At 41.1% G+C, this 10764-nt stretch overlaps 1 protein-coding gene across 1 annotated transcript in view; it reads right to left on the bottom strand.

Moving 5' to 3' along the window:
- The window catches only part of KDM4C (lysine demethylase 4C), a gene marked incomplete at its 5' end in the record, with an annotated part of 705351 nt that overhangs the window by 635807 nt on the left and 58780 nt on the right, over positions 1-10764 (bottom strand). The gene's annotated exons all lie outside the window — the stretch shown is intronic.

The following is a 10764-nucleotide window of genomic DNA, read 5'->3' as shown; positions in this document are numbered from 1 at the left end:
AGAGAGAGGGGAGAGGGAGAGAGAGAGAGGGGAGAGAGAGAGGGGAGAGAGAGAGAGGGGAGAGAGAGAGAGGGGAGAGAGAGAGGGGAGAGAGAGAGATGGGAGAGAGAGGGGGGAGAGAGAGAGAGAGAGAGAGGGGAGAAAGAGAGAGAGGGGAGAATGCATTCCGCCTGTGACAGGAGCAATACAGGAAGCAGTGGCATTGCTCTCTACTGCAGCTGCTGCTTCCTCCAGCAGTGTGCACACCTCTTTTCCTGAGACTACAAGGAAGAAAAGAACAATCGGGCTCACCAAGAAAAGAGAAGTGGCACAGTTACCTGCAAGACCATATGGGGAGTTTGAATTTCTTCCCCAATCCCACTGAACACAGAGGGTGTCACTACTATTACTTCTGGCACTTGGCACTTTCAAGAAGTGCATCTACTTTGGCTGTGACCCATAAAGGAGTCACTGTCACATTCTGGCTTATTAGTGGACTCTTTCTGCATGGTGCACTTGTTTTCTGCACAATATTTTTGCCCACAACTTGTATATTTATCTATAATTTTTCCATGTATTTTTGATTGAATTTTCTTAGTGTTTATATGTATTTATAAATTTAACACTTTGCACTGAAGAACTTTATCACCCATCTTTGAATATTAGAATTCTATTGAGTATTGTATTTTTTGGTAAAATATATAAAATGTATTTAAAGTACTGTATGGGTACACTATATTAACACTGGGATTCATTATTGGAAGTGTTTACACTGCTAAAATTGCAATTATTGCGATTTAGATTATCTGCTCCTCCAGCAGTACCCGCATGACCAGCATTACCCGCCAGCAGTAACCGCCAGAAGTCTGCAAAATTAGTAGAAAGGTTATGTGCATTAGCGTGTGTAAATTGTTGCAATATGTTTTTTTAATAACTAGTTGTGTTTTGTCATAATATGTCATGTCCTTGTTCATACATGTATGAATAAGGACATGAAATTTTCTGGCTGCCTAAGTCATATGTGCTAGGGGTGCAACTAGCCCCAGCACATAAGTGTAAATATCCCAGCATGTGTAATGTTTCTGACTCCTACCACCATGACCACTTCAAATCACTGAAGTGGTCATGGTAGTTAGAGTGTTCCTTTAATTATATCGCTCAGAAGAAGTAAACCTCTGTATACTGATTCCATTTCATTTGATTATTCTGTAGTTGTGTTAAATTAGTGTGGGGGGAGGGGGGCGTGGCGGCGCAGGAAGGGCGCATAATCACTATGCCTTAAATATGTTCAATTTGTAACAATGAAAATACATCCTGCATATCAGATATTTACATTACGATTCATAACAGTAGCAAAATTACAGTTATGAAGTAGCAACGAAAATAATTTTATGGTTGGGGGTCACCACAACATGAGGAACTGTATTAAAGGGTTGCGGCATTAGGAAGGTTGAGAACCACTGTTATACAGTGTCCCTAGACAGTTGAGATCTGTTAATAGTGACCAATACTGCACATTTATACTCTATGCTTGTTTAGTTTAGCTCCCAGGGCTGGTTTTGTACTAAACAACTTCATCAAAAAATATCACAGGTACAGTATGTGGTGGTACTGACACCAGACACTCTTCAACTCTTCACCTTCAATACAAGGGCATTTTACTATAAACTTTTATTTAAGGAACAGGCCAACAAGAGCTTCTCTACAGAAGGTAAATTGTAAACCACAATAGCAGTCTGGTTCTTGCCCATGAAAGGTTAATGCAGTAGTCCGGGAATCTGGCAGCAGAGTCTTCAACACGCTTATTCTACTTGGGGCATACACTAGATAGCTATGCCACTATACTATTTCCTCGCAGGGTTATTCTTGGAGAACAATTAGGTAGAGGAGAACAATTAGGTAGCACGCACAGCAAAATGTGGATGTGGGAGGGGCTTAAAATGTGAGAATACTAATAAAGTAAAGGTTAACATACGTTACAGTCCCTGTACTCACAAAATACATTTTAACAACTCTGTCACAAGTGAACACACACATACAAATCTCAGCACAGTCATAGCAGTGTATATTAACCCCTTTCTCCCTGCATTGGTAGTGGCAGTGTTATTTACCCCCTCCCCACATGGTTCACTTTATGATTTCACCCAGGCTGACTCAGTTTGGCAAGAAAAGAGTCTTCAAGTTGTTACCATCCCAACCTGCACAAACACCTGATCTGAAGAACTAGATGCAGGGCCCTGATCGGGTATTGAATGGTTTTAATATTTGATTCTCAAAGACTGTATAGTAAGGGCTAATTCCCACCAGCTGCTGCATTTCAATGCAGCGGATAGTATGCAGAGCTGTCCAACCTTGACACATCACAGTGATCACACTTTTCTTTTTTGTTTTTACAGGGACATTTTATTAAGTTCAATTGCTGGTCAAGCAGAGGAAAGCCGTGGACTGTCTGGCACTGGGCTTAAAAAAAAAAAAAAAAAGTACCATGGTTTTAGCGCACGCCACCGCAAAACTGGTGGTGTGAACCAGGAACACGGGAGACATTTTGCCCTGTCATGTAGTGGGACTGTACTGGAATAGCCACCCATCACAGTGCATCTGGTTTTAATGTACCTTAACCGCTTCCATACAGAGCAGTTAGACCCCCTTCCTGCCCAGACCACTTTTCAACTTTTCAGCTTTCAGCACTATCACACTTTGAATGACAATTGCTCAGTCATGCTATACTGTAACCAAACAAAATTTTTATCATTTTTTTCACACAAATAGAGCTTTCTTTTAGTGGTATTTGATCACAACTGGGGTTTTTTTTTGTGATATAAGCAAAAAAAGAGCAAAAATTTTGCAAAAAAAACACTTTTTTTTAGTTTCTATTATAAAATTTTGCAAAAAATTAATTTTTCTTCATACATTTGGGCCAAAATTTATACTGCTACATATCTCTGGTAAAATTAACCAAAATTAGTGTATATTATTTAGTCTGTGTGAAAGTTATTGAGTCTAGAAGCTATGGTACCAATTACTGAAAATTGATCACACCAGCTGTACTGATGGCCTATCTCCTTTCTTGAGGCCCTGAAATGTCAGGACAGTACAAATACCCCCCAAATGACCCCTTTTTGTAAAGTAGACAGTCCAAGGTATTTAGTAAGAGGCATGGTGAGTTTTTTGAAGTTATAATTTTTTCCCACAATTCTTGGGAAAATGAAGAAAAATATTTTTTCTTTTTTTTCCCAAAACGTTGTCAATTTATAAGCTATTTCTAACACATAGCATGTACACAGCAAAAATGACACCCCAAAATTCATTCTGCTACTCCTTCTGAGTATGGTGATACCACATGTGTGAGACTTTTACACAGCCTGGCCTCAAAAAGAGACTCCACGTCCAAGTAGCACCATAAGGCGTTTTAGGAGCATAAATACACATAAAACTTTCTTACTACCCATCACACTTTTCAAGGCCCTAGAGCACCAATACAACGGAAAAGTCCACAAAATGACCCCATTTTGGAAAGCAAACACTCCAACGTATATTCTATGAGGCATTATGGGTCCTTTGATCATGTCATTTTTTTCCACAAGTTTTTGGAAAATGTGGGAAAAAAATAAAAACTTTTTTTATTTTTACACAAAGTTGTCAATTTATAGGATATTCCTAACACATAGCATGTACATAGCAAAAATGACACCCCAAAATACATTCTGTCATTCCTCCTGAGTATGGCAATACCACATGTGTGAGACTTTTTCACAGCCTAGCCATATAGAGGGGCCCAACATCCAAGGAGCACCATCATGCATCCTAGCCACTTGCCTAGGCCTATTTTTGACATTTGGTGTTTACAAGCTAAAATCAGTTGTTTTTGCTAGAAAACTACTTAGAACCCCAAAACATTATATATTTTTTTTTTAGCAGAGACCCTAGAGAATAAAATGGAGATTATTGCAATATTTTTTATCACACCGTATTTGCGCAGCGGTCTTCCAAACGCAATTTTTTGGGAAAAATTCACTTTTTTGAATTAAAAAAGAAACCAGTAAAGTTAGCCCAATTGTTTTCCATAATGTGAAAGATAATGTTACGCCGAGTAAATAGATACCCAACATGTCATGCTTCAAAATTGCGCACGCTCACAGAATGGTGACAAACTTTGGTACTTAAAAATCCCCATAGGCGACACATTAAAAATGTCTACAGGTTGCTATCTTAGAGTTACAGAGGAGGTCTAGGGCTCAAATTATTGCTCTTGCTCTAACGATCGCGACGATACCTCACATGTGTAGTTTGAACACTGTTTACATATGTGGGCGGGGTTTCCGTATGCGTTCGCTTCTGCGCGCGAGCTCATGGGGACAGGGCGCTTTAATTTTTTTTTTTTTTTTTTACTATTTATTTTATTTATTATTTTTTATTTTTACACTGTTTTTTTAAAAAAAAAAAAAAAATGATCATTTTTATTTCTATTACAAGAAATGTAAACATTACTTGTAATAGAAAAAGGCACGACAGGACCTCTTTTTTGTGAGATCTGGGGTCAAAAAGTCCTCAGATCTCACAAGTACACTAAAAGATAGAAAAAATTAAAAAATAAAAAAAAATTAAATAAAATGAAAAAAAAAAAAAAAAAAGGGACCTTTAAACTGGTTGCTAGGCAACAACGTTTGCCATAGCTCCGGTCCTCCAAGACCATAGAGTCGAGTGAGGGCAAGCTTGCCCTCACTCGACATCCTGTCTGTGAGGATCCGGGACCGGATCGTTTTCCCCGCTGCCGGCGGGTCCGGTAAGCGGGGAAAAGGACCAGAATGCGGCGGGAGGGGGGGGCACCTCTTCCGCCACCCCGGAAGGGTGATCCCGCGGCGAATCCGCCGCTGGGACCACCCTTATCGGAAAGCCAACCGTCCACCGTTTAAAAAAATACCAGGGTTATGGCAGCTATCTGCTGCCATAACACCGGTATTTAGGTTCAAACGGAGGACGTATATAAACCTTTTTGGACTTAGACATGGTGGCTGTATGAAGGGTGACAGGTACTCGGGTACTTTGCTGGGCAGGTGACAGGTACTGATGAGCAAGTGGCAGGTACTCGAGTACTCCGATAGGCAGGTGACAGGTACTCGGGTACTCTTATGGGCAGGTGACAGGCAGGTGATAGGTACAGATGAGTAGTACTGATAGGTGATACTGATACTGTACTGATGGGTACGGATGATCAGTACTGATACTGATAGGTGATAGGTACTGATGGGTACTGATGAGTACTGATGAGTAGTGATGGGTACTGATGAGCAGGTGGCAAGTACTCGGGTACTTCAGGTGTCAGGTACTCTGATGAGCAGGTGGAAGGTACTCGGGTACTCTGATGGGTAGGTGACAGGTACTCGGGTACTCTGATGGGTAGGTGACAGGTACTCTGGTACTCTGATGACGGGTACTCGGGTACTCCGGTGACGGGTACTCAAAGTACCCGAGTACCTGTCATCAGAGTACCTGTCATCAGAGTACCCGAGTACCCGTCATCAGAGTACCCGAGTACCTGTCATCAGAGTACCCGAGTACCTGTCACCAGCCCATCAGAGTACCTGTCATCAGCCCATCAGAGTACCCGAGTACCTGCCATCAGAGTACCTGTTGGGCTGGTGACAGGTACTCGGGTACTTTGATGGGCTAGTGACAGGTGCTTTTTATTGGGGGGGGGGGGGCAATCAGTGTTGTTGGGGTGCACTGTACTTCTCCTCCTCACACTGTACAATCTCCTCCTCACACAGGATCAGTGTGTGAGGAGGAGAACACGGTGACAGCTAGTTACCGTGTTCTCTGATGACATTTGTGACCGGCTGTGATTGGACACAGCCAGTCACGTGGTAAAGAGTCAATTTCATTGGCTCTTTACCTAGATCAGGGATGGGCTCTGTCCGAGAAACGAGCCTCGTCCCCGATCGCCGCGCTGCGCGCCCCCGGGGGGTGCGCATTAAGGAAGGAACGAGCGGCTCGCGCTGGAGCCGCTCATGTGATCGGCTGTGATTGACACAGCACGTGGTTAACAGCCAATTTCATTGGCTGTTTACCTTGATCGGAGTTGGGCTCAGTCCGAGGGATGAGCCTCACCCCCGATCGCCGCGCTGCGCGCCCCCGGGGGCACGCAGTAGTGGGGAGATCCGGGCGCCGTCATATCCGGATCGAGAAAGGATTCCTGCCGACGTCATTTGACAATGGCGCGGTATGGAAGGGGTTAAAGGAGATAACATTACCATTGGTGTTCATTTTCTGTATCATTAATTTGATGCACAGGTTAGGCTAAACCCACCTAAGAGATTGTTTATGTAATAAACAATTCTTGTCCCCTCCTTCTACATATATTATTACAAAGTATGTATTGAAATAAGGTTGTTAAAACATTAAAGAAGGCCTATAGCGCATGTTTCTGTTTTCAGTAAAGGATCTGTTTAAAAATGAAGGTTTAATTAAGTGGTTGTTCTTTGCAAGTTTGGGGCTGCATGTCTGCAAATGGAGATGGATATCTGATCAGGATCAATCGTATCCTCAATACTGGGAAATACAAGCAGATACTTATCCATCGTGCCGAGCAATGAGGGTGGCGTGTGATTGGCCACAAATGTATTCTGCAGCAGGCCAACAACCCCTAAACATACAGCGAATGTCATTAAGAACTATCTTCAGCGTAAAGAACAACAAGAAATCCAGAAAGTGATGGTTTGGCTCTACAGAGCCCTGATCTCATCATCGTCTAGTCTGTCTGGGTTTACATGGAGACAGAAGGATTTGAAAAAACAGCATCTCTTCTGCGCTCGAGTGGTGTGCGGAATGGTCAATGATCTAGGTGTTTTTTTTTTTTAGGCACAAATGGAGCGGGTCTTGCTGCCCTCCTCAGGACCAAGGGTATCCAAAAAGCACCACAAGAAAACGACAAGAGAAGGGCGCACTGACCTTGTGCATTACCACTAAAAAAGTTTATTAAAATCAAAGAAGGTAGCATACAATATACTCACAAACATAGGATATGTACAAGTATGTAGGAAATAGGGACTGCTCCCTTCCAGGACACTTCTCTACTGCTGGATAGCGTGATGGCATCCTCACAACCTTGTATGGCTTATGCGTTTTAAAGGAAGGACCCTCTTCCTCAGAGCCAAAGTTGCCACTCAACTTTGGCAACTGAGGAAGAGGGTCCTCCCTCGAAACCCGTAAGCCATACAAGGTTGTGAGGACTCCATCACCCTATCCAGCAGTAGAGAAGTGTCCTGGAAGCGAGCAGTCCCTATTTCCTACATGATAAGTCTACTGATAATATTAAAATTTGGTTGATTCCATATATCCTACAAACCCCTGTTAAAATGTCATGTTTCTGTGATGTAAAAAAAAATGAGACAAAGAAATTTCAGAACTTTTTCCACCTTTAATGTTACATTGTTAGTCAAGTTGAAAAAAAGACAAGTTCATCTGGCTTAACCAACAAAAAACAGTAAAGAAAACCCAACCACACAATCCTATACCCACAGTTGATCCAGAGGAAGGCGAAAAAAAAAACCCAGCAAAGCATTAACCAATTTGCTACAGAAGGGGAAAAAAAATCCTTCCTGATCCCCTGAGAGGCAATCAGATTTTCCCTGGATCAACGTTACCTATAAAAATATTAGTACCCATTTATATTATGTACACCTAGGAAAGAATCCAGGCCTTTTTTTTAAAGCAATCTAGTGAGCTGGCCAGAACCACCTCTGGAAGGAGTCTATTCCACATTTTCACAGCTCTTACGGTGAAAAAACCTTTCTGTATTTGGAGACAAAATCGGTTTTCCTCTAGACGCAAAGAGTGCCCCCTAGTCCTCTGTGTTGACCCTAAAGTGAATAGACTCAACACCAAGTTAACTATATGGACCCCTTATGTATTTATACATGTTGATCATATCCCCCCTTAATCTCTTTTCAAGAGAGAATAAATTCAGTTGCTCTAACCTTTCCTCATAGCGGAGCTCCTCCATGCCTCATCAGTTTGGTTGCCCTTCTCTGCAGCTTTCTCCAGTTCCCCGATTATCCTTTTTGAGAAATGGTGCCCAAAACTGAACTGCATCTTCCAGATGAGGTCTTACTAATGATTTGTACAGGGGCAAATTGATATCGCTCCCTCTGGAGTCCATGCCTCTGTTATTACAAGAAAGGACTTTGCTTGCTTTGGAAACCGCAGTTTGGCATTGCATGCTATTATTAAGCTTAGGATCTACCAGAACACTCCGATCCTTCTCCGCTATGGATTCCCCCAGTTCTACTCCCCCTAGTATGTATGATGCATGCATATTCTTAGCCCCCAAGTGCATAACTTTACATTTATCAACATTAAACCTCATTTGCCACATAGTTGCCCAATAAAACAGTGCATTGAAGTCAGCTTGCAAGTTGGAGACCTCCTGTAAGGAAGTTATTCCACTGCAAAGCTTGGTGTCATCTGCAAAGACTGAAATGGTGCTTTTAATCCCAGACCCTAGATAATTTATAAAGAGATTAAAAAGTAAGGGTCCCAACGCTGAACCTTGGGGTACACCACTGATAACCTTAGACCATTCAGAGTAAGAATCATTAACCACTACTCTCTGAATTCTATCCTTTTACAAACTGATCTTTTCAAGCAGCCTGTAGACTTTACCTTACACATTATTATTATACAGGATTTATGTAGCGCCAACAGTTTGCGCAGCGCTTTACAATGTGAAGGAAGACAATACAGTTACAATACAGTTCAAATTAGCCATGTGTGGGGAACTGTGTCAAACGCTTTTGCAAAATCCATGTATACTATATCCACAGGCACCCCTCTGTCTAAGTTTTTACTTACCCCTCATAAAAATAAATCAGGTTTGTTTGACAACTTCTGTCTTTAATTAATCCATGCTGTCTGTTGCTTAAAATATTTACTTCCATTAAGAACTCATCTATGTGGTATTTTATTAAATTCTCCAGTATCTTCCAGTATCTAAAGAAATTAAACTAACAGGTCTATAGTTACTTGGTAAAGACTTTGATCTCTTTTTAAGTATAGGCACCACATTGGCCCTACGCCAATCCAGTGGTACTATTCCAGTCCTTAATGAGTCCCTAAAAATTGGAAAGGAAACAAAGGCTTTGTGATTACAGCGCTCAATTCTTTTAGAATGTGTGGGTGGATGCCATCTGGTCCAGGCGCTTTATCCACCTTTATTCTATCTAAATATTTCTGGACCATATCACTTTTGAGCCATTGTGGATTATTTGGGGCTGTGTCAATACCATCCTCATTATGGTCATGAGCTTCCCCCATGCTCCTTTGTAAACACAGAGCTGAAGAAAGTATTTAACAAATGTGCCTTCTTTTTGTCCCAAGTCCAGATTATTTTGTAAAAAGGGCCTACATGCTCAGACCTAACCTTTTTACTATTAATATATCTGAAGAATTTTTTTTTTTTTTTTTGGGGGGGGGGGGGGGAGTTGGGTTGTACTACTATCTTTTGCAATCTGTCATTCATTTTGAATTCTTGCATCCTTGATTTCCTTTTTACATATTCTGTTATATTCTTTATAACAGTTAAATGATGATATTATTGTGTTCCTTCATTTTTATATTTTTTTAAAAGCTCTTTTCTTAGGATTTATAGCTTTTTTAACTTTGGCCATGAGCCACATATGTGTTTTATTTTTAGCCTTTTAAACTTATTGTCCATGGGAATATACTTTGCAGCATGTTTGCATACAGTCTTTGAAAAGCTCCCATTTTTGTTCTGTGTTTATCGATGCCAATATTCCCTCCCAGTCTAAGTCCTGGAAAGCAGCCCTCATCCTTGGAAAATTTGCTCTCTTAACCACTTCTGGACCGGAAGGATTTGCCCCCTTAATGACCAGGCCATATTTTGCAATTCGCCACTGTGTTACTTTAATGGACAATTGCGAGGTCGTGCGTCGCTGTACCTAAATAAAATTGATGTCCTTTTTTTCCGACAAATAGAGCTTTCTTTTGGTGGTATTTAGAAAGAAAACAAGGGGTGTTAAACGCTGCCAAGGTGACTGATATATTGGTAGTGTATATACAAAATGTCAAAGACAAATAAATAATAAAGTAAACCACTGATAGTACAAGAGTGCAAATCCAATTCAAATCAGCGTGACAAATAGAAGTGTTAAGGAGTGCGAACCAACCTGGCATTAATCAATAGTGGTAAATCCTTAAAATCGGTATAACAAACTATTGAGACCATAAATGTACAAATCCAAAAGGGTGAATAAATATATAAGGTGACCACTATATACTCTTCAATATAAAAAAGGTAAATTAATAAAGTGGCAGTGTGCATAAATAGTGTGCAACAAATATATGGTTACTAAATATTAGTAATGGGAACAGTCCATATGTAGCATGCAGCACAGCCCATGGATCCTCAGATAATGGTGATGGTGGTAACCCTCTGGTGGGTATAGTGGTGGGGTGCTCGTGATCCCTGGAGTAAGTAGCACACACCAGAAATACCCACCCCACACAGGGGTATAAAGCAGGTATATATATATATATATATATATATATATATATATATATATATATATATATATATATATATATATATATATATATATATGTAGGTATATCCCTCTGGTTGGTCCCGGTTCCCTCTGGAGGTCTTGACCTGGCACTCCCGAGTAGGTATCCTGGGGGGCCTCACTATGGTTCCTAGGGAAGTGGATGGGGGTATCCTGTGTGGTCTCCTAATCCCGGGTACCTGGGTCCTCCTAGGGGTCCTAATCC

This window comes from Pelophylax lessonae (genome assembly GCF_965119305.1).
Source record: "Pelophylax lessonae genome assembly, chromosome: 1".
Classification (NCBI taxonomy): domain Eukaryota; kingdom Metazoa; phylum Chordata; class Amphibia; order Anura; family Ranidae; genus Pelophylax; species Pelophylax lessonae.
Note: the sequence above shows the minus strand (reverse complement) of the source record. Positions and strands in the feature narration are given on the sequence as shown.